The following is a 24,754-nucleotide window of genomic DNA, read 5'->3' as shown; positions in this document are numbered from 1 at the left end:
CTGTGACCCACTCCAAATTAAAATCAGAACGGAAATATTCAAATTACTCTTATCGATGTATGGATCTTGAAAACAGCTAGATTTTTGTTTTTCTCGCAGTCAGGTTAGAAAGTATGGAGGACCAAAAAGGACACAATAAACCTGCAAAATAAATTACAAATAAATAAAACTCACATTTTGAACAATATAAGATTAGAAACAGAGATTGAGAATTTTTAAAAATATTATATATATATATATATGCATTTATTTATCTTTCTATTTTTATTTCCATCTTTCTACTTCTTTATTTATTTTCAGATTGGGTCCCTATAAGTATTTTTTTTCAATCGTTTTTCTCCTCAGTTGTTTATATGATGATGACGATGCGTCCTGTCTTTGCCACCTTGTCACCTCGTCACCTCTTTCACGTGTCACACAGAGTATTTCCTACTGTATGGGTGGGCGGGGTGGGGGGTTTGTTACTGGGAAGTGACAACACATGGGGAAGCCAATCCACCCTGCAGGAAACAACCTGCCAAAACAACAGCGCCTGCGAGGATTAAAACAGAAAGACCAGGCTGATCTTCTTCTCTGATGTGATGGATATGAGACAGTCGGGTTTGATTACATATCGACTGTAAACGGCGCTGATATGAACGTGACACGACGGCCGGATTTCATTCGATTAGGTCGATCAAAGATAAAAAAAAAGTTAGGGTTCAAGCTGGTGAAATGGGCATTTGCAAAAACCCTGCACATTCACATGCAAAGAGAGAAAGACTGGAAGACACACGCAAATAAAATAAAAACATCACACACACACACACTCCTGCTGTGCTGCTCAAAGACTCGTATGGAGTCACATGCTGTCAGCATGGACAGACACGTTTCCAAGCACATGCCCTCTCTCCCTTTTTTTTTCTCTCTCCCATAATTTGCCCAGTCTCCCTCGCGCTCTTTTCTAAATCCCTCTCCCCATCCTCTGGTTTTCTCTCATAAACAAAAAAACCTGTGGTGTCCTATGTTATGAACCTGTGTGTGTTCCAGTGTATTTCCATGTTTATTCCTCTTGCAGGAGAACAGTGTGAGTCAGAAAAGGCAGAGGCAGAAAGCAGGCAGCAAACGTCCACACAGCACAGCAGACCATTTTAATTTAGCCCTCTCATTTTTCCATGACACAGAGCGTAAACAATCCGTACCCAGCAGAGTGCCTCATTAAACCACTGCTGTCTGCTCCCATTCCAACGTTCCTTTGATTGAACTTATTGGTGTTGACCTGAGGCTTCCCTCTGTGAGGAAATAATTGCAGCAATAAGTGATTCATCTACCAGTTAATTCAAGTTGGCTTAGATTGCCGTCTCCGATGTTGCAGGTATGTTGACATCCCTGTTTTGACAGAACACACAATCACCATCAGTATGTGGAGGGAAGAAGATTGCTGTATATGGATGGTAGCTGCAGGTATCAACAGAGCCGTAGACTTGTGTCACATGACTTGGAGTCAAGTAAGATTCGAGTCATGAACCTGCTTGAGAACTCGACTCGCATACCCTGTGTGCTGATCGGTATAAACTGATCTTCATAGTATTAATAACAAATCACCAGAGTCAGAGTCTGATGTTACTAAAGCTCAGTACTGGACACCTTTAAGGTATCGACTGAAATAACCCAGTACGAAGTAACTTCTCCAGTCAAACGATACCTGCATTTAATCTGTTTTGTACCCATATCTAGAAAAAAACTGACTTGGGACTTCATCACCAAGACTTGAGACTCTAGAGCAGCGATGTAGGTAAAACAGGCTGCGTTAAATTGTTTGTTTCCCTGTAATTTCCTTTTACGCTCGAAGGCCACCTGACCCAGCGTGGAAGAACTTCACTGACCTTAAAAAGAGTCCTGACCTCCATCCCATCCAACACCCTCGGACTGAACTGCTGACTGCACAATGAAGGATGAGTCTAAAGTTGGACTCCTTGGTTACACCCTCTGCTGCAATGCACCATGAAATCAGCAATTGAAGATGAACAGTTTTCAAAGGCTCTGTACGGTTTAAGGTACACTCCCTAATTTTAACAGGGTCCAGTTCTCCCAAATCATCTCGATGTTCTAATTGACTCAAAAAGGGGCATTGAGTGTTTATCCAACATCTGCAGTCTGCTGAGATGTAATTCAGGAACGTAGGTGTGTTATTGGGGGCTTTACGACAGTGTATTTCAGGTGACTAAAAATCTTAGCAGAAGTGTTTACTGTGCATGAAACTGTTTAAAGGTTGTCAGTGTTAAAAACCCCCACCCACCTTAACCTCCACGCCTGCGGTTTTATCTGCGTACTACTTCCTCTTCGGCACTGTTGGTGGTACAATTTTTGCATAAGTTGATAATTCATCAGAACCTGCGCTGCTTCATTTGCCTGTTGTGGTTCTGATTCGACCGATTATTTCAAGTTGTCACGCACAAACAGAATCGTCCTCCGCGACTGTCTTGTCGTGGTCGCTACGGCTTCTCTGACGTTTAACAAACAGGCCGACTGACCGTTCATATTTGAGAGGTGTCTTGCTAAAATAATAAAATGTTCACTGTGTTTGCATGCACTCAGTAATCCATCTATTGGCAGAACTCCAGTTTAAGTCCTACTTGGGTTGAACGAAAGGTAAAAGAAGTTTCCATGCCACAGGAACCCGTTAACCGTGGGAGTGAGCCAAGTATCTTAACTGGGTTTCTTATAATCGGATGATGTTTACTGGTGTCTACTTAGGACCAGGTTTGTTTAGTTAAATGGGTTAGGAGCTGGACTCTCTTGCAGGAAAAATGTAGCGAATGATGAATCGTTTGTTAAGGCACACAGCGTTCCTCAGGCCCGTTTGTTATTTCCGGTGTACCAATGTTGGGTCGACAACAGCAGCTGCTGCCCCGGTGGTACCGTCATCCTGCCCTCAGGCGGCCAGCACGGAGCCAGGCCAGAGTCTGCAGATCCAACCGAGGCTTTGAGAGTAGAGGAGGGAAAGAGTAGAGTAGCAAGAGGACAAGTTGTGTGTGTGTGTGTGTATGACTGTATGAGTCAGTGTGTGTGTGTGTTTGGAGGGGGTTGTCCTCCGGCTGTCTGGTGTTGTCACGAAAGCCCCTTGGAGGCCTGCCAGCCAGCCTTCGGGCCAAGTGATTCACACTTGCGCTAATGTCAGAGGGCTAACAAGTGACAAGCGTTTAGTTTCTATGGAGAAACTAAACGCTGCATCTGGTCTGTGATACACAAGGGGTGTGAGAGGAAGTCTTCAAGAACAGGGATAAACTGGGTTTTATTAACCAGATGCTAATAGTTTGGCAATGAAGCATCCAATAGCAGATTTGTTTGTTTCAATCGTAAACTTATTTTACCTTTATTTATATGAAGGTAGGTGTGCTGAGCATATATACTGTTTTACTACAGTTACACTGAGAAATAAATTTACAGAAGAGAATAATAACAGAATAAGAGACAAATAATCAGCTGATACAGTAAGGCAAAGATTCTTACAGTTATGAGCGACTGTACAGTATATATATAAATATACAGTCTATACATTATAAATAACAGTATGTAAATGAAGTGCTAGTGGTTATAGTCATTACAAACCAACGCTGAAAGGCAAAACTTTCATCAAACCCAGAGAATTTCATTTTAAATTATGGAGGAGATCTGAAAGTGTCCAAAGCTACCAAATATATATATATATATATGAAGTTTTTTCAACTCGAGGCGTTCAGGGAGCTCCTGCAAAAACACAAGGCGCTCGGCGCTCACTCTCATTGGAAACAATTACAAAAAGCCGCCCCAGGCTGCTTTAATCTAGTGTGCAGACACTTTTTTCCCCTTAACATGTTAAACATTGTCAGCATGTTAGCATCTTCACTGTAAACACGTTGGCATGTTGATGTTAGCGTTTAGCTCAAAGCACTGCTGCGCCTAACAAAGCCTCACAAAGCCGCTAGCATACCTTAGACTTATGCTGTGTCTCAAATCGCATACTTCTGTACTTACACTTAACATTGAGAAGTATGAGGAAATGCAGTGCACTGTGAGTACCCGGATGGTGCACTCAAAACACTCTATGGACGCTTCTCACCCTCAATGGTCGCAATCTTGGCTACATAGCAGAAGGGGAGGGACCAGGTACGTTGTAACTAGCACTAGGTGCTAGCACTAGCACTAGGCACCACTATACTGTTGTAGGATATAAGCCATCAGTATGTTTTTAGGGTTAATTTAGCAGTCTGTAATGATTTGATGGCGCGAATGCTAACGCTAGTTAATGCTAATTTGCGATTGTCATTTCCGGTAAGTGCACAACGGCTGTGTTTGATTTGAGACAACACTACCCTGTCAAAATTCACGCACAACACCAGTAATATATAGTGAACACAGTGAACTACATGAAAATGTACAAACAGAAGTATGTGATTTGAGACACAGCTTTAGTCTTTTTTATGACAAAAAAGGAAACGTTATATTAATCAAAATGCCAGAATCACAATTTCTCACAGTCCAAGATGACGTCTTGAAACAGCCAATGAGAGTCAGCTAACTGCGATATAACACAAAAGCAGCAAATCCTCACATCTGAGCAGGTTCAACCAGTGAGGATTTGCTCATTTTGCTTGATAATCGACTTAAAACAATGAATCAATTATCAAAACTGTTGAAAAATGAACTTTCTGGTGATCGAAAAATGGATTAAATCTTTTCAGGACATGTTTTTATTTATATATTGTAAAATATGAAGTATGTTGAACCTGTTAACCATTGAAAAAGGTACTTAAACTTCCTGTAGACAACTCTTCCACAAAATAATCGTTATGGTATGGCCTGTACCCCTGCAGAAGTGGTCCGTTATAATTCAAAACACTACAGGAATAGCACAGTGTAGTATCACTAGAGCAAAAATAGTCCACCACTATCTTTGACCCGTTGATGGGAGGATTACTCAGTAAATCCTCTGGAGTCCTGGAAACCTAAACATGCCACCTAAATGTGTCGGAGGGCACGTTGGATCATTACAGTTACACACAGAATTAGAGGTGAAAATGAAACAATACGAGGCATAATGCACTGTGCAGTTATGTTGTAACACGACTGCCGGTCTCTCATGAGCTTCAGGCCCTTATCTCCTACTCGACTAAATCTGCAACAAGAATAAAGGATTAGTACTCGTTCTCGTAACTCACACTTATGTCACCTCATTGAGAAGAAAATCATGGCAGAAACACGTGAACCAGGCAGAATAAGTAAGAGTCTGAGTGACTTATCTCCTTGTAAAAAAAAAAGTACATCATCACCACATTGTGTCTTTTGGTTTCCCAGACTGTATTTGTTTCTTTCTTTTTTTTTTAAAGAATCAGTCTTTGTGATCACACAGACTGAAGAGATGTGATTATGCGTCGTCACAACAACAATATGAAACCTTGGATTACTGAGGAATAAGCAGTTTCTCTGTTTCTAGGCAACATCTCTCGTCTCTCTCTGTCTTTCTTTGCCGACTGTGGTGAGTTCAAAAGATCAGGGGAGTTCACGCTGTCAAATCTCTTACGTGTTCTGGTTAACGCGACCTAGTTTCACATATATATATACACGCCCGCACAGTGGTCGCCTTTGAGCCAATCACCTCTTTAATTAGACAATGGCTTACTTTTCCGTGCTTAAACCTTTACTTGGCTCTGGACGTTTCTATATCCTCCGCTTTGCCAGGAGAAAATAGCAACAGCAGCAAGTTCTATCTATGCAGCTCTCATCTGTCAGTTTAACCCTCCGTGCTCGTCCACCTCCACCTCTAATTCTGCTATTTTTATCATCTTCGAATGTCTGACCAATGAAATAATCACAGCCCCTGGTGTGGGAGGATGTTTCTCAGCAGCTTCTGCAGGAGCGTCGGTCTGGAAGAAAAACATGCCTCGCCACGAGCTGTTAATATTTCTTCTCATTTCAAGATTTTTAAGCATCCCACAATGTGCTAAAAAACCTGTTTCAGAGGATTTAAGAAGCTGTCAAGAGGTTTGTTTTGCTGCTTTGATATAGGTGACGTAACTGAACATACAGTCAACCTTTCAAATCTAGCGTCTGCAGGCTCTTTCCTTGAAAAACGCTTGTGGTTTAGAGGCAAAGACATTCGTGAAGTAAACAGAATAAACCGGATTATTTAGTGATAGTCGTCCATGACGGCTGAACAGACATAGAAAAACAGAGAACAGTAAAGTTTGGAAACCACAGAAATTAAAAGAGAAACTTGAATTTCCCTGCTTGGGATTGATGAACTTATGGAAAAAAATGTAAGACTGAAAACTGAAAGTAGGCTGTAGGAGGTACCAAACTAATGCATAGTATGAAAAAGCAACCCAGTATCAAATTTAATCTTCAGATTTGTCCGGTCCACCCAACAGACTGATGCTCATGGCGTCATACATGGTGCAGACACGAAAGATACCTCCAACTGAAATACGTTAGTTTAAAAGTCGTGCTGAAATGTCATGTGAAAAAACGGAAAATTCTCGTCCATGTACACGAATCTATAGATTAAATTTCATGACTGTTTCATTAACTGCCATAATACTGGGTTGGACAAAGAGATATGGAACTTTAAAAGTGATTAAAACAGTAACCTCAAAAGTGTATTGTTGAACCAAATGAATCATAAATAAAGTGAAGAGATAATTAAGTTGCAAAAAAACAAGTGGACCTTGAGTTGAGATTGTTTGGTCCAATAAATAGATAATAAGGTTGATTATTTCATTTTTTTTAAAAAAGGGGTCCAAGAGCGAAATTAGATTAGTGGAAATAGAATACCTCTTTACACTTCTGCTGCTAAAATACTAAAGCAATAATCATGGCTGGATTAACGAGGGGCAAAAATCTGCTGTAAGCTAATGACATGCTAACATACCGAACCCCCTTCTACCACACGCCGTCTGTACAATACATACGTAACCAGAACTATGCTGGAATAATGTTTAATTTGTGTTCATTTGTGGTAATGTGATTAAACACAACTTCATAAGGAATAATAATAATGATAATTTTCATTATAGATTAATCTGTCAATTATTTTGATGTCATTTTATTTATAAAATGGCAAAAAAAATAGTGAAAATACCTTTATTATAATTTCCCAGAGGCTGCATCTTTAAAGGTCTTACGTCCAAAACACACAGATATTCAGTTTAATATCAAAAGCTGATTTCTTTTTGGCACATTTGCTTAAGAAATGACAAACAATCAGATTATCAAAATAGTTGCAGATTAGTTGATTAATTGACTAATCGTTGCAGTTCTGCTTTTGATAATTAATTAAAACTCAGCTGTTAAAACAACAAAACTCAACTGACATGCAGTGAACTTGGGGGCCTTTGGAGCCCCTTATAGTCCGAGTTCCCCACTTTATCAGTTGGTACCTTGACAATAATTAGCACTTATCATTGAATATATGACCAAAAATTTAAATCTGTGTCACCAGAGCAGGAGGATGTTAGAGATTTTCCTTAAAAAAATGATTAAAACTCACCAAACTAGCAACTTGTAATTAATCTTTTACTGTTCAAATAATTAAAAACTCCATCTATGCGACGCTACTGCGCTGCATAAAAATAATGAAGTGAATGAAGTTTGATGTGATGATATGAATTTTGTGCTGATGCAGTGTAGCGGGTACAATCTGATCTCTTCATGTTTATCCGCCTGACTCCTGAGGCAGAATCAGGGGTTAGTGAGCACGCATGAAAAGCCACGCTCGAGGGTTGTGCGGGGGTAAGACTCAGTCTTGACTTGTGTCTCTTTGAGGGCGGAGCTCAGGACGCCGCTCAGGGGCACGCGGCAGATGGCGGCTGAAGGTTCAACACGGGCCGCGCTTTTGACCTGACGATGACATATCTGTGTCAGCGGCGTCTGACTACACAGCACAGGATCCTGCAGTGATGATAAGGCAAGACTGGTAGAACAGCAGAGCAGACAAACACAACTCCATCCATTATTGATCATATAACTTCCCTGCACAGATCTGATCACTGCTCAAAACTCTGCAACATTTACATATGGTAACTACCAAACTATATTCTGCAAAATGTACACAACAAATGTAAGTTCTGGCCCAATAAAGAGAGGCAAATTGACTTGTTGCATAATTAAGTACGCTAATGCTATTAGAAATTGCATTTTTATGGTAAATGTGGACACACGTGGTTCTATTTATACTTTGAGTGTGCGTGTCTGCAAACATGGACATGCTCACACATGTTTGTGACTGCATACGACAGCACATACACTCCTCGGGAGGTCGTACACTTTGGGGCGACGTGTGGACGGTCAGTCTCAGATCCTTCAAGCCACCAGTTTCCTCGCCAACAGTTGATTTTTTGCAGTACATTGTGTCTGAGGTTCAACATTTCTGCACCAAATAAATGACACCCAATCAAAATGGGAATGATGATGTCAGCCTGGCTGTTGATAACTGGAGCTCATAACCAAAACATAACCTATCATATGGTAATATAGGGGGTCAGAACCAGCTCAGCTTGGTCTTCTGGTGCCCCAAAGTAAGCTGAGTATGCTTTTTAAATTTTGACTCTTTTTTGTGATATTATATCGAAGAAAAATGTGTGAATATCAATTGCCACAGAGCTTATTTAGGCCTATTTATAAAAGATCCAATGTGTTCGCTTGCACAAAAACAATGAATTACATAAATAAGTAATATTTCTTCAAATAAAGTCCATATTTCGCTCCTTTCTCCTCCTCTGTGCAGAGCTTATTTGAAGCCGACAGTGTTCTCATCTCAAGCTCCGCAGGACATGTTGGATGATTTTCTTTTGTTCCCGAGGACAAGGCAGAGAACAGTACCATCTAAATACCCACCGCCGAGCCAGACAACAGAGACACACTGAAACAACCAGGCAGCTGTGTGGGCTGTATGTTCCCACTGAAACCAACATGCTACACTCTCCTTGATGCTGCCTGGACAGGATTTTTTTTTAAAAAATACATCAGGAAATTCATACAATTTTGTAAAATGAGCATTATAAAACGCAGGTTGTTCATGCAAAAGATACCAACATTATGCTCTTCTATCACAAATAGGAGTGTTTCCTCTTAGCCAAAAAAAAAAAAAAAGATCAGAAACCTTTGATGTTTTTGGCATAGTTTGATGTTCAGAAGGTGAGTAATAGCAAACAGTGGGAGCTTCTGACCCTGGCCAATCATTGGCAGGTTCAGATTTCTGTTTAGTAAGTGGTAACAATCTCTTCCAAAGAAATCTCAAGTGAAAAAATGTACTCATGATAGAAAACTGAAGTTGTACTGCCAATCTGAAGAAATTTGATTGATCCAATGGTGGATGTTCAGTTTTAACAGACTGTTGTTGGTTAATGGGTTGGAGGCCTTATATCAACCCTGCTTATTGCATCAAGTCCTCATAAGGAAACAAAATATGCTGGGATCTTCCAAAAAACCTCTAATAGGCAATTTTCTGATTTTCCATCTCTGTGATTAGGGTCTGGATACGGTAAGTTTAGGGAAAGATGGTGGTCATGGTTAGAAGATGGTGATTATTCATAGGACTGCAAGAGGTCGCTTGTCAGGAAACATTTGATTTTAAAGCGACATTATAACATTTAAAAACAACAGATTCTTCCTATTGGAAATGAAAAAGTGAATTCATAATCAATAGAGTGCACTTTTTCTCTGAATTGACCCTCTGCTAAGCCCCGTCCCCTTAGTTACCGTAAAGTTTTACACTCTGGCACGGATTATAACGGTGACAAACCACTCAAAACTGTGGTAATTTTGATAATTTTTTTAGGCAACGTGTCCTTGACTTCAGATATTAGTAGGCGACCAACAATTTTGGTGGCTGAAATGAGTGAGAGTGAAATTCAGTGCTGTCAGATGAAAGTTCAGCATCTTCAACAGCTGATTTATATAGAAGACAGAAACAGCAGCAGCAATGTTCTCGTACTGCACAGTAGCTTTTGTTTATAAGAAAAATATGGTATCACACTGTTATTTCTTGCTAACATTACTCCATTTAGATGTTTACCATAGAAATACATAAGCTAACGTTAGCTAATGCTATGCTAACTCTTGGCTTTTGCTAATGCTAGCTTACTACCGTAGACTCATTGTATTTCAGACACTTGCTGCCTTAATACAAGCACACAAAACCTTGATTGATCTGGGGGAGGGTCTTACGAGTCAAAACAAGTTTGATTGACGCCATTTGGCCCAATCATTTGAGAGAAATCATGACAAAACTACCAAGAGATACAGTTTGACATTAATTAGCTAGCAAAACTGAACTGAAACACGTCAAAACCTGTAAGATTTTTATTTATTTATTAATTATTACTATTATTATTTCTGTCTTTATTTTTTTTTTCAGAGGTGGCGGTGTGGTGACAGTGATCTGTCACTTCTAAACTTGTACAGTTTATAACTTCAAGTGGAATAACTTTATATAAATGTGAGTCCTAAAACATTTTATGACAACTTAAGAAGCCACATGAATGGAGTAGATGCTAATTGGATGGTCAAAAACCAAAAAGGAGGGAACAATGATGACACAGATATATTTTTATTGTAACCTGGAAGTATTTATTTAAGCAAATTAAGTGTTAAAGTTCAGGCATCTGAAATACAGTGAGTCTCTGTACTGTGCTGGTAAGTTTGCCAGGTATGCTAACAGCAGCTGCTACACTGTTTAATCTCTTTACACTTTTGCTCTTGTGTCTTTTTTGCAGAGATGATAAAAAGACAGACTAATTCTTTAAATGCAAAGTATTGCTCCCAGAGAGTCTGAGAGTTTGCCTTATTTGGTCTGGTATCACTAGCAGCTTATGGTGATTGATGTTAATGTTGTAAAACTTTAGATATATATTTGTGCTGCTGGCTTTTAGCATTTACCATTATGATGTAATGTAAATTGTGGCTAAACAGTTTCTGCTGTTCACAAAAGTTTCCTAATTTCAACAACATGACCAATGTTGTTATTTTCCTGTAACGGACAGTTTCGCTTGCTGACTTGAATCAAGAAGTGAAACCGAGTTAAATGATCACAGCCGAAGGCAGAAAGTTTCTTATTCTTATTTGTTGTGGGGATTTTATTCTTCTCACTCTTCCTGCACAAAAACATGTATCACAACTTCCCACATCTCCTGGAAGACTAATTGAAGATTGTCAGTTTCAGTTTTTAAGTAGTATGACTGACACATTTTGATTACACAATGTTCTCCTTCTTCATACCTGCTGGGTGGGGCATGTTTTTTTGCAATCAGTCTTTAACAACAGATAACAATGTTCCAGTAACTTTGACGTAATACCAGGACAGAAACAGAAACTCTGTGGTCAGTTTGAACATTTTTTGCAACCACTCAGACAAAACGTTTGCTGCAACATGAAACCTCGGGATGTTTTTTTGTATTTATCAAATTTAACAACTAAAGATTAGTTACCGAGATGAACGCAGGGAGCCGCAAACAGTGAGGCAGAGTCTGTCAGACGGCCCGTTTGATGGGTTTTTATCATGCTGAGATGAAACCATGAAAAAGGGGAACATCTGTAATCTCCATCTGTTAATGAGGAAAGGAAAAGGTTATCAGAAACGCAGCAGGAAACAGGGAGATGATTTATTCCCGCTCATTCGCCGTCTTTATTCTGGCCAACATATCAATTTGAAACCTGCAGTCTTTCTGTTCGGTGGCATTCGGCCTTTTCGTCAAATGACATTAACGCGGTGACGGCTTACATCATCCGCAGCTATTATGTCCGCTATTTATTCAGCCGGAGAAAAATGAGAATAAATGATGTCGGAGGGTGGAGAAATTCTCTGAAACACTTGAAGATTCAACAGATGGGAATTCAAGAGATTTTTACACCTTGCTTTGACACGACTGACAATAATTTTATAGTGTGTTTTTTTATATATGTGTATGTGAGTGTGCTGTATTTTCAAATGGAGCCAGTTCAAAAAAAAAAAAAAAAATGCCACACAGTACATCAATCACAGATCATCCAAAGTCCTCTGAGTTGCATAACAGCTCTGCATTCCAGGTAGGATCCCAGCCTGGACTAAAGCCCCTGTGGACTGAATTCAGATCCACTTAGCATTGAAAAATAGCAAATATCTCAAACCAAGTAGACACAAATACGCTGTATGTACCTGCACGCACATACAGCAAGCTCCTGCCAGATTTGACCAACGCACCGCTGACTGTGCAAGGGGGTTTGCGGTGAAGAGGAAAATGAACTTGGATGTGAGTTCATCTGGTGTAGATGCAGAAGCCTCATTTCATTTCATGCTCTTCCATATTAAAACATTTCATGACCTCTCTTGTCACCGTGACCTCACAGCTCACAGCTTTAGCCATACTGTTTATTCATCGGCCTCCTCATGACTGCTCATTAAGGATCCATCTGTTTCCTAGGTGGCATGAAATTCACCGGCCGACTTGGGCGAGAGAGAGAGAGGTCATGCACTGGGGTTGCTGGTTAAGGTATGAGAGCGCAGAGCTGACAGGGGGGGAAGTTTCACTTTGCTGTTCAGTGCCAAACATTATCTTAATCGACCGGTCGGGGTGTGTTGTTGTTGCCTGTCGGGTTCCTCTCTCTCTCTCTCTCTTTTTTACTCTACACACTACTGGCTGGCTGCATGTCACCCAGATCACAGTCAAGAACCCTCACCACACAATCATTCCAGTTGCTGAATAATACAAAGCAAACAGTGACCTACTTTCGAAGTAGGGAACAAGCTATACAGAAGACCCGAAGTGGAATCCAGCACGGAGGCGGACCGGAGGAGGAGCGGAGGCCGCTCAGGAGGCGGGGAGAGCGCTGATTGACGGGTGTCGGTATTGGTTTGTGTTAGGATTTAGGAGGAAAGAGGCGTGCCTGTGCTGGTGGAGATGCGAGCAACAAGCATGGTCTGCCATGTGAGCTGTTGAGTCCGATCCAGGCGGCAGGGCGGTCCCTCGCCGCGGCTTGTGGCATCCTGCAAATGTGATTAAACAGGCAGGCACAAGAATACTGCAGCAAGCCCCTATCCTGGAGGCCTCCCTGCACAAGGAATGCAGTTCACAGAAAACAGGGCCTCACATGTGTCACACCATCAATCTGGGCAATGTACACTTTCTGACCTTGAACCCACCCTTCTGCATTCCTGCTATATTCTATCTTTTGTTTGTATCGCATTTAACTGGCCCGGAGCTGCAGGTATACAACGCAGTGTTGCACTTGTTGCTAGGACGCTCTCTGCTGCTCCGTCATAGTGTAGACGGAAAACTGACACACAGGAAACAAAAACAAGAATGCGCACAAATCATCAAGCAAAGAAGAGAATGTACCCACACTGTCTAAAACTCACTCATAATTATCATTTACTTTAATTTATTGCTACATTTACATTAAAAATGTCTCAGAAACTAATTGAGATGTTAATTACAGGCTGATCAGGGCTGGTTATGTTTTGTAATGAGTGTAATTAATGAGTACTCCGACATCTTATGGGTTTTAATCATCTGGAGCTCTATTAGGCTGAAAACATACATTTTGCCTGCAAGCAAGAGACAATTATTCACCGGAAAACCTGAACAAAAGGTTAATTAGGAATAAAAGTTCTCATCTATTTGGTATCTGTGCGTACAAGCCAGCACACACAGTCTGAGTCAGTAAACATGAACTTTCCCGCTGTTTATTGAGGTCACCGCATGAGCACGAAAGTTCAGCAACTTCAAACTTTTTGCTGACATTTGGAGCCAAAACGTGTGAGGTTTCAACCACAGACTGTAGACAAACACGAGGCTAACATGGATGATATCAACTGTATATAGGTTTTCCTGGTCTACTTTCAACCTTATTGTATCAGAATCAGAAGCAGGTTTATTGCCAAGTAGGTTTTCACATACAAAGAATTTGTTTTGGTCTGATGATGCATAGCAATGAACTTAGTGTGAGGACAAAAACAGGCAAGTACTGCAAAAAAACAATGAACATAAGTGAATTAACAGTAGCATACATGAAAAAGTGTTATAAGTATGATATGTCAGTTTTTTTAAATAATAGAGCTGTGCAATTTTGTGTCAGGGAATGTGCAAAAGTTCACAGTATGAAGCACATGTGCAAGATGTGCGTTAATGTAATGCATAAGTCAGATGTGGACATGTGTTAATGTACGTGTGGTGTCAGTGGGGGTCAGGATAACAGTTTGTGTCAGTGGGGGTCCCGGGCCTTGTTGATGAGGCCAGCTGCAGTCGGTAAGAAGCTGTTGTTGTGCCGTAAGGTTTTGGTCCTGTCCTGGGGAGTAGTTTGAAGACTTTGTGTCCAGGGTAGGTTGGCCACAATCTTTCCTGTCCGCATAAGGGCCCTGGAGGCATGCAGGTCCTGGAGGGATGGCAGGTTGCAGCCAATCACCTTCTCAGCAGAGCAAATGATACGCTGCAGTCTGCCCTTGTCCTTGGCAGTGGCAGCAGCATACCAGATGGTGGTGGAGGAGGTGAAGATGGACTCAATGATGGCGGAGTAGAAGTGCACAGTCATTGGCTTTGGCAGGTTGGTTGAACTTCCTCAGCTGACGCAGGATGTATATCATCTGCTGTGCCTTCTTGGTGAGGCCACTGATGTTCTGCTCCCTCTTGAGGTCCTGGGTGATGATGGTTCACAGGAAGTGGAAGGACTCCACAGTTTCAACTGGGGAATCACAGAAGGTGATGGGGATGGGTGGGACTGGGTTCTTTCTGAAGTCCACAACCATCTCCACTGTCTTTAGAGCATTGAGCTCTAAGTTGTTTTGGCTGCACCAGGACCTCCCACCTGTAAGAGGACTCATCCCCACCAGAGATGGACCCAGTGAGGTCGGTGCAGGAGTTTGAGTCACTGATGACTGGAGGTGCAGCTGTTTGTTGATGGTCTAGGAGTCAGAGACGTGTTTCCCCAGGTTCATATAACTGATAAGAACAAAATGATCTGACACAGTATTGATCAACTGTACTCACTTTATTAACAACTTCGTGGTCTTCACACATGGCCACATCTAATCCTGCTGGGTGGCCCCGAGGCAGAAGTCAGCTGCTGGGTCCTTATTAACTCCTTGTCCTCCCACTGTATGTGTTTTGTACTGTGTTCCTGTGCTGAAATATAAACTGAACTGGAACTGCATTTCCTGTGGAAAATGTGAATGCTGACAGCTGAAATAACTTGCAAAGCATTGCTGCAAATACAACACACTTGTTCAGCATCCTCACTTGTACAATTTTGCAGAATTTGGTTACCATGGTATATCACATTTAAGAGATATGGCAGCTAATAAGTAGTATGGTGGTGTTTTACTCATGACCACAAGGTGGAGCTATGAGTGCCATGATTCAGTATCTCGTGCAGATTTTCATGGAGAACTTGGTAGTGGTAGAATCATATCAGATGTTACACACTTGTGCAGTGTGACTTTATGCACAACATTCAAAAATTTGGTTGCAATCCAATTTAGCATTGAAGAGTTCTGACCCGTAAAGGGTGTCATCCACACCTTCAAAAGTTTGGCAACCAATTACAGACAAACAGTAAGTGATACACAGAAATGAACTCATAGGTTTTTTCCAGGGTCATTTAAATATGGTATTTACCAAGTTTGGTGAAGATTAGATGAAATATGTGCCAACAGAAGCAAAAAATCCTTAATGGCAGAAAATGTTTCCAGGCACAGATGGACGTGACCTATATTTGTTGAATCAGCAATGTCCAAGGAACACACTGTGCAAATATAGTTTTGATACAGCCAGTGGTGGAAAAGGTATTCAGGTCCTTTACTTAGGTAAAAGTACTAATACCACACTGTGAAAATACTCCACTACAAGTAAAATCCTGCATTCAAAACCTTACTTAAGTAAAAGTATTTAAGTGTTATCAGCAAAGTTTACTTAAAGTATCAAAAGTAAAAGTACACATTATGCAGAGAATGCTTCCTGTCAGTGTTTTACTATTATATATGATGTTTTTGGTTAAATATTACTGCTGCATTCATTTTACTGCTGTACTTATTTAAGGTTGTACTAACTGTAACTACTTTATATATTGTTGGTTAGTTTAATCTACAGTAATGCATCATATTCTATAAATCTGTCCTTTGAGAACCAGGAATCCTTAAAAAGTCAACAAGCTCAGAAAAACAGTCCTGTTTTCAGCTTTGTGACGATGTATTTTCCAGCTAATCCAAGTGGGGTTTTAAATAGTCTATTTAGCTTAAACGCACAATATGTAATTTCAGCCACTAGGGGTCTCTCAATCAAAACAATAACAAAAGACGGAGTGTGATGATGGTGTGAAGTAGCAAGGGATCATGGGAGTTGTTGTCTTCTTTGTTAAAATAACCAGCTTCACCGGGATAGGATTACTCCAGTGTTAATCGTTCAGGATGTTTTTACCAGGAGCCGAATTACCCGCGGAGGTCTCCTCCTCTCCAAAAACAAACGTACACGCAGATTAAAATCGTTAAAAATAATAATTACAGCTATTTCACCTAAAAAAAATCAATATTTCTCCGACGATGTTTGGTGACCACCGGACTTCCTGGAGGGGCTGTTAGCCGAGCTGCTGCTAACGTTTGCCCAGTTTATTTCTCTGATAACTTAAGATCCAGACGTCCAATGACTAAAATCCTTCTTCCAGCCAAAATATATAGTTAAAAGCAACCTAAATTTATCATGAAAATGTGGCTTAAAACTGAATAAAAGTCCATTTATAACAGTTTCTGTGGAACAACCACAACGCCGATGTATTATCTTGTATGTGTGTAAGTTACTCTTTGGTAGACGCCATTGTAGCGGACAAACACAGCGCCGCCGTATGTATCTTGTGCGTATTTAGTAGAGGAGGTATGACGCCATTGACATGCGACCAAATGTAACAGTTACTTTGATTAAATTACAGATTTCTCTGGGTTTGAAAATTGTTGGAAACATTTGGGATAATGTAAGTACACAACTCAACAAAATAGATAACATAGGTCTAGTTGTTTTTAGACATTTTAATGTGGAATAATTACATATTAGACCTTTAAGAAGTAGGATAATTTTCTCAACCCATAAAGGAACATTTAATCCTTTAGTTTATCAGAAAAATTCTAATTCAAAATCACCAAATTTGGATATACATGGTTTCGCTGGACAGGAAGGTTATGAAAAACTGTAATCTGAAAAGTAACTAAGGCTGAGTAGAAAGTACAATATTTCCCTCTGAAATGTAGTGGAAGTGTCTTCTTTAATTAAACTGTATTTTTCTAAATAAGCACTAAGTCATTAATGAAACTGAGTTTGAGCCAGCATCTAGTGGTCAATAGTAGCGCTGCATCTTTTAGCCCATAGTGACAGAACATAAACACAAGCTACAGTTCACATATTGAACCATGAGCGTGTGTGTATGTTGTTTAGCACAGATCTGTCAAACACACAGCGGGGCTCTCTTTCTTCGTACCTGACAGCCTCACAGACTGATTTGACAGCAAGTGTTTCCTCAGAGCTCCTCTCGGTGAGACTTCTGTTCCCCTGATGGTGATCTCGAGTCAAACGGTCACACAGCACAGCTGAGAGGAGAAGCCACTGGAAACAGTAATGTATATCTGTGAGGGAAATGTAGGACACGTCGTCAGCACTCTGCGTCCAGCAGCTGTATGTATATGTGGGGGTCTGACTGGCTGGTTAAAATAGAACACGGGCTACAAATGCACTGGGCTGACATTCATGGTGCTGGGGGGGGGGGGGGGGGGGGGTGACTGGGCTCCCAGTGTCACCAGTATGTCAGCGCCTGCTGTCAACAGCCAGGTTGAGCTGTAAGAGCAATGACACCTTCAGCTTGTACTTTGCCAATAAAATAAGACTGTTGTCATGGTGACAAATGGAAGAGTACTATTAATGACCGACCTGATGTGAAGTCAATTCAGGTAAATAAGTTTGCTGATTTGTTAGATCATTACTCTTTAATAAAAAAAATGCAACAACACTGAACGATGCTCCCTTAAAAACATTCATTACATTGAGAAACAGCATTTTTATTCTTTATTCAAAAACAAATTGGTCTGCAGGTGTGATCTATCTTTGATATTATGTATGTAAAATGTACATTACCATGGTGTGACAAAGTGGGTGAGAACATATTGTTTGTCACCATTTTCACCATCACTGTCACATTGTTCACTAATTTCACTACGCTTGTTAACTGTTTGTTTTTTAGCCATAGTTCCATCATTAATGTGTAACTTGCAGACACATATTATCCCGGGTTTGTCTGTGATTTGCATTATGTTTGGTTACAGTTTACGCACCAGCAACACAGTAAAACACAGACGAGTATTGTTAAGTTTATTGATTGTTTATTGGTTTAGTTCTGCGTTCCATAAATTAATAATTTACTTTCTTTGTTACTTACCATCATGAATGTATAATAAGAGCTGGATAGGGCGCCACCGCTCAGCCTTGCAGCCAATTTTTCCCAGTGGCCACTCGCGGTATTGCAGCAAAAAATCCCCCTGCGGCCCAAAAAGCATTTTCCCCAAAGACCACCATTGTAAAAGAGATGCCTGTAAAACTGTTGACAGGACACCTCTAACTGCAAACAACATCAATTATGACTCTTTCTATTATGAACTTTTGATCCATGGAGGTTTTATGTTTGTGAAACTTTCCTCGAGCCGAGAAAAGCGATTTAAACATCTGTGATGTCATCACAATGTAAAGTCTATAGGACTGAATGGGCACCATTTTTAGTCCGGTATCCGGTATTTAGCTCTTATAATACATCTATGCTTACCATATCCACCACTTCCTGTATTTATACACTGGGTCACATGATCAGTGATGTCAATGGGTGAGACCTTTGACTAAGTTATGTTAATGTTCGGTTTAGCATCTATATGATTGTGCTTATTTTGGCTCATGTTGAGGTTTATGCTGTGGATGTGTTTTGTGTAAACAATGTTGACTGATACAAGTAGCATTGTTATATGTAAGTTGATATAAAAGAAAGGACACTCCTGCAATAAACATGGCTCTGCCTGGTAGATTGGAGGGCCTATTTAAGGGGAGAGATGTAGGTTTAGTTTGCTTTATGGCTTTAGATGGTTCAATTTGATTTGCTTGTATTCATTTAATTTTATGGGATACCTTGTTTTTATTACACTGGACTGAATAAATCAGTTTTTACTCATTCAACAAGAGTCTGAGTCTGCATCCAACCACCTTCAGAACCACTCTGGTCAGGCTTCCTCACACATGGATTGTATCATTATACAATCAAAAGTTAATAAAAAAAAATTGGACATTTTAATTGGATCACGCTGGTTTCTGTACAAAACAGAGACAAACTCACAATTGCAGCAGTCCAGTCTGATCCAAAACTATTGGAAAAACAAAATGTAACCACAGGGAAAGTTCTCCTCAACAAGACATTGCAGTCATTTTCGAAATTTAAAAATCTTGGAAATGTGTGGCTTTGTTAGTCTACACCAAGTCTATCATTATCAAAAGTCCAAATCTGTGAATTCTTCTGTAGTCAAACTGAATTGGATGGATAAATATCTGCTGCAATTGATTTTAATTGTATCCTCTCAATACACAAAACTGACACAAATAACTTTGAATGTTCCTAATAAATAACATTGAGGGATAGAGGACATAATGGCAAAAGATGTTTGTCGTCACTACATAAAAAGACAAAGGAGAAACTTGAGCTTGTTACACTTTTTATTTATATTTTTCCAATATAGAACTTTTGATAAGATCTCACAAAAAAAGGATGTTTTTGTTCTAATTAAAGCTATCAGGTTAAATATTGTACCCAAGACTGATGAGTTCAAAGTGTCCAAATCCATAGTGAGAGATATGACAGTATGGTGTCAGTGTTCGCCCCTAGTGCCAGTGAAAAGAAACAACCTCTTACATGTCAAAGGTGCTGAACTCTATTAAAACTACTTAATACTTTCATTATTTCAGAATTGAAATCGCTTTAGAACATGACTTGGTGACTTGAAGCAGAATAAGACATAGAGGAGCAAACTAACATTAAGTAAAAGATGAGAGTAGAACATTATAGAATCAAATAATCATATTTCAAGTTAAGAACAAGAGTATATGTACTTTGAGTTTGCTTGCTTGAATGTTTATATGGTTCAAAAGGTATTTAAAATGTCCAACTGACCGGATATCAAATAGATTAAGTAATAATAATAATAATAATAACATATACTACATATTGCACAGTCCTGGCAGGACGGTTGGGCCCATAGTAGGGGATTGTATTGTCCCATGGTGCGTGGTGGGCAGGCGGGGAATGATGTGTGAGTTAAGATGGGTTATTGAGGAGGGTGATGGTCCTGATGGAGCAGAACCTGCTGCTGGATGGAGGTTTACTGACGGGGTCCACCTCTGTCCTTCTGGCCCACTTTCTGGCATCGTGCAGAACATTCTCGGGCACCTGTTCCTGATCCGTGAGCCACCTGGCGTTACACACGACGTGTACTGTAATGGAAAAAAAACACACTTCCTATTCATGTAACCGTTTGGTTTATGCTCATCTTTGGTTTTGTTGGATCCAAATAGGGAGTAGTTTCATCTCGGACATGCTACAGTTATTTTCCAAAGTGTCTGATGAGATCCGGCACCGGACCCCACACACACATCCTGATACATGTTTCCCAAAACTCCTCGTCTTATAAAAAGTATGTACACTTTGTAACTGACATCAGACTGCAATTACACTCTGTTGTGACTGTGTGCTGAACCCTTGCAAGGTTTTTCATTAAAGGACAAAAAGAGAACTTGGTCTTTGTCAGCTTTTTATTTTCAGATTTCCACCACAGTATAGTCTGAGTTTGATGTGGGTAAGGGATACCACACAGTGATGGAGGAGGTGAGGACACTCTCAGTGCTGGCTCTGAGGAACTGGGTGCAATCTTTGGAGGAGATGTTCCTCTTCCTGGAGCAGTCTGAGGAAGAACATCCTCTAGTGAGCTCGCTTGATGATGTTAGATGAGTGTGTCTCCCATTTCAGGTCACTGGTGATGGTGGTATCCAGAAACTCCACCATCTTTACGGCTGCATCGTTGATGAGTAGCGGGGAACATGAGGGCGAGTGTTTCCAGAAGTCCATGATCATCTCCATCATCTTGCTGCTCAGACCGCGGTGTCGTCAGCAAACTTGACCAGCCTGATGGACGAGTGGCTGGAGGTGCAGTCATTGGTGTATAGAGAGCACAGATATGGTGAAAGAGCACAACTTTGTGGAGCTCCAGTGTTGGTGGTGAGGGGGCGGGGGGGCAGACAGGTGAGGGGAGGGCCAAGCTGCACCTGTTGATCCCCGTTGGTGGGGAAGTCCGTAATCCACTCGCAGACGGGGAAGGGTACCTGCAGCTGTACCGGCTTGGTGTGCAGATGGACGGGGAGGATAATATCGAAGGCTGAAGTCTACTAAAACAGCCCTGAAAAAGGTGCTGGGTGTGTCCAGGGGCTCTATGTGGTGGAAGGTGAGATTAAAAGCATCATCCACGGAGCGGTTGGCTCTGTAGGCGAACTGTAGAGGATCTAGAAGGGGGTCTGTGATTGGTTTCGAAGGAGGACAGGATAAGTGTTTATGGATGTCAAAGCAATGAATCTGTAGCCATTCAGGTATGTAATTCTGTCCTTTTTTTTGGAACTGGGACGATGGCAGAGGCTTTGAAATCATGCTGGTAAACAAGCTTAAATGTTTTTTTCCAGATGTTTTAACCTAAAATACAATACAGCACAAAAGATTCTCTAATTTGAGGAAATGACTGAATGACCAGAAAGTATTTTAGTGACCATGATGGTAAAAATTGTTGTTTGAGAGTTTTTTTTCTACACTGACTAAAAAAACCCCACCCTGAACAGATGTAATTTATGAAATGGGACTCCTCTGTCATTGTGGATCAGCTCTGCAAACTTGCACCAAATGAAGGATTATTAAGGCCTGACCTCTGACCTTAGCCACGGGTAAAGAAGCTGGTTAGCGTCACGCGGCTGTCAACAAACACTCAGAGACTCATCATTCAAAACAGATACGTAAAGATGAATGAACACAAAGCATTAAGCACCATCAGGAGCAAAGATTTGGACGATTCTATTCTGCATTTTATATTTGTAATGAATTTTGATCACTTTGTATTTTGATCTGTTTTCACTTTGACATGAAAAGAGTCTTTTTCTGTTCATCGGTATCAAAAGAATCCACATTTAAATCTGTTTGGATTCAATGCTGTGAAACAATAAAAACACGGAAATGTCTAAGATTTCACTGTCTGCTTTTATGGACGATCATATGACTCTTCTTGAATGATGTTTAAAAGCTGTTTTTAATGGACTCAGAAAACACCCTCAACCCATCTCTTTTATAGTTTCCCTTATCCAGGGTTGCTGCACACTTTCTGAAGTCAAATTTAATGCTTTTTAACTTCTTCGACAAAGAAAATTAAATATCCTTTCAACAGCAAAATGAATGAGCTTTATGTTTGAATCAATTCAACAACATTAATAGGGATATTTTACTGGATATTTTTGTATCTAATTAAATCAATGGCAAATGCAATGAGCTGTGTCCTGCTGTGATGCTTTATATTAGATAAACTGACATCTAAACCTTCATATGGGATCATTCTGGATCAGAAGGAGAGTGAACTGTTTTATGTGACTTTTATTTTCACCTCTTCATTGACTTTTAAGCTACTATATTTTTTGACTATTTATTGATGCTTGCACTGTCTTGTATTTATTTTGTCTGGTCGTTCTCGCTCCCACAGAGCAGGTTATAGTAAATTCTCCTTATTAAGACTCATTCAGAACCTTTCATCCACTTTAACAGTCCACTAAATCTGCTCCTCTCCTTCATGTGCACTTAAAATCATTATTATCCAGATTCTAGCAACTATCAGAAATAATAGGACTTCTGTGAACCTTCACGGTCAAATGTCTTCAGCTGAGCATCATCTGTATTGTTTTGTGTGCTTTGTTTTTGTGAGAGCAGGTGGTCTGTGGAGAACCAGAAAAAGAAAGAACTGGACTGAGTCACCGCTCACGACCGAACCATATTTAAATAAGTGAATCCTGTGGGTGGATGTTCCTCATTCAACAAGGCCTCACTGCAAAATTTAAGACCTGCAATAATTAAAAATAAGATTTTTTAAGACATTTTATGACCTTAAATTCTGAAAAATCTTATTTAAGACTTTTTAAGGATCTGTGGGAACCCTTCCTTATCTGTATCAAAGGTCTAAGGATTGAGGATGTTGTATTGTTCATACCGAGTATTTAATGTCTATTGCAACAATTGACAACAGTGAAATTCATTATAGATTATTACACTGATTAAAGATGATTATTATGTTGCAGTTTGAGAAGGTTTCCATGGACATTTTGACACTTTTTACACTTTTTGACTTGTTACACTTTTGAATATATTATAACTGACATGAAATCAAACTGAAGGATGAAACTACAAACTTTTTAAAGAGCACATATTCTGCACATTTCCAGATCTATATTAATATATTCTGAGGCTCTGCTGCGATATCTTTGCATGAAGAAGACTTCCGCTGGCTCCAGAGGCGACGTTAACAAACAATAGTAGTCAGATTTTTCCTTTTCTTTACATCCGTATATGTTCGAGCCAGAATCTGATCCCATATATGTGGTTTGTGGACGTGTGTGAACGAGGCTGAAGTCTTTTGATTTGCACTTTTACATACATTCACCTCGTGTTTTGGAACTTTGACCACTGACGGAAGGAAACATTGTGCTTCTAATCAGCATTATTCATTCATCATCATTATCACAGAGACTGAAGGGTTTGAGACCACTTGTCGTTACAAGTGGTCACTGTGGGCTCTCAGCTGTGGCGGCCTCAGGCACATTGATGTCTCATGTGGCCTCCTACGTGGTTGTGTAAGTCACCGTCAACTTTATTCTGCATGAGTTCACGAGCAGATCAGCCTCTGACGTCCGTCTGAAAATCAAGAAGTAGCCGTTTAAGGTCAGCAGGAAAAGTTCAGGTGTAAATAATAAAAGGAATGATAGTTGAATTCTGTTCAGCTGCTTCAGTTTCAGGTCCTGCTCGCTCACTTTTGAGCCATTTTTGTTAATGTTAGTAAGACCTGAGCTTTTTCTACTGGTCTGACTGGTCTGTTCTGTTACTATTTTTTGACAGAGAGAGGAAACAGAAACTGGAAAAGTGGTTATAGAAACCTTTCTGAACAAAAAAGACCAATTACTGGCTTTCAACCGCAGAGAGTTTTTGTTTTTTTTAACACTGGTTGTTGAGCCCTCCGCTACACATCCAGCTGTTAAAAAACAAAAGGAGCTTTTAGAAGTCAGGTTATTTATGTCATAATGTCACAAATTTATAATGAAATCTTTAATAACATTTTGGTTGGTAGGTTTGAGAAGGAAAAGACTGTGTTGTGTGTTTTTAACCCCCACAGCACCACAGATAAGACCCACAGTGAGGTTAAAGCAGCGGGAAGACGTTCTGGTGAAAGATGAAAGAAGATTATTTCAGTTAATCAAGACCGGTGGTGAGTTTGTGTCTGTTGGGAAAAGTGAGGTTGTGTTTGCTTCAGAGACCTCAGTGCTGATTTATAGACTGTGTACACATGGAGAAATACTTTCTGAGTTTCTGCTTATTAAATCTCAAATTACCACTGCTGATGTACACATCTATGTGTTGTATTTTTACTTGAATTTATCCTATTTTTATTATTATTATCAAGTAGGTT

At 40.2% G+C, this 24,754-nt stretch overlaps 1 long non-coding RNA gene across 1 annotated transcript; it reads right to left on the bottom strand.

Annotated features, from left to right (window-relative positions):
• Nucleotides 1–358: 358 nt before the first annotated feature.
• Nucleotides 359–3,477, bottom strand: LOC121884024. Its single transcript, XR_006092285.1, has 2 exons — nt 2,279–3,477; nt 359–1,971 (listed from the first exon to the last, which is right to left on the bottom strand). It is a non-coding gene; the product is annotated as an uncharacterized LOC121884024 (long non-coding RNA).
• Nucleotides 3,478–24,754: the final 21,277 nt, after the last annotated feature.

This window comes from Thunnus maccoyii, chromosome 18 (genome assembly GCF_910596095.1).
Source record: "Thunnus maccoyii chromosome 18, fThuMac1.1, whole genome shotgun sequence".
Lineage (NCBI taxonomy): Eukaryota > Metazoa > Chordata > Actinopteri > Scombriformes > Scombridae > Thunnus > Thunnus maccoyii.
The sequence above is the reverse complement of the archived record's forward strand: the minus strand, read 5'-3'. Positions and strand labels throughout refer to the sequence as shown.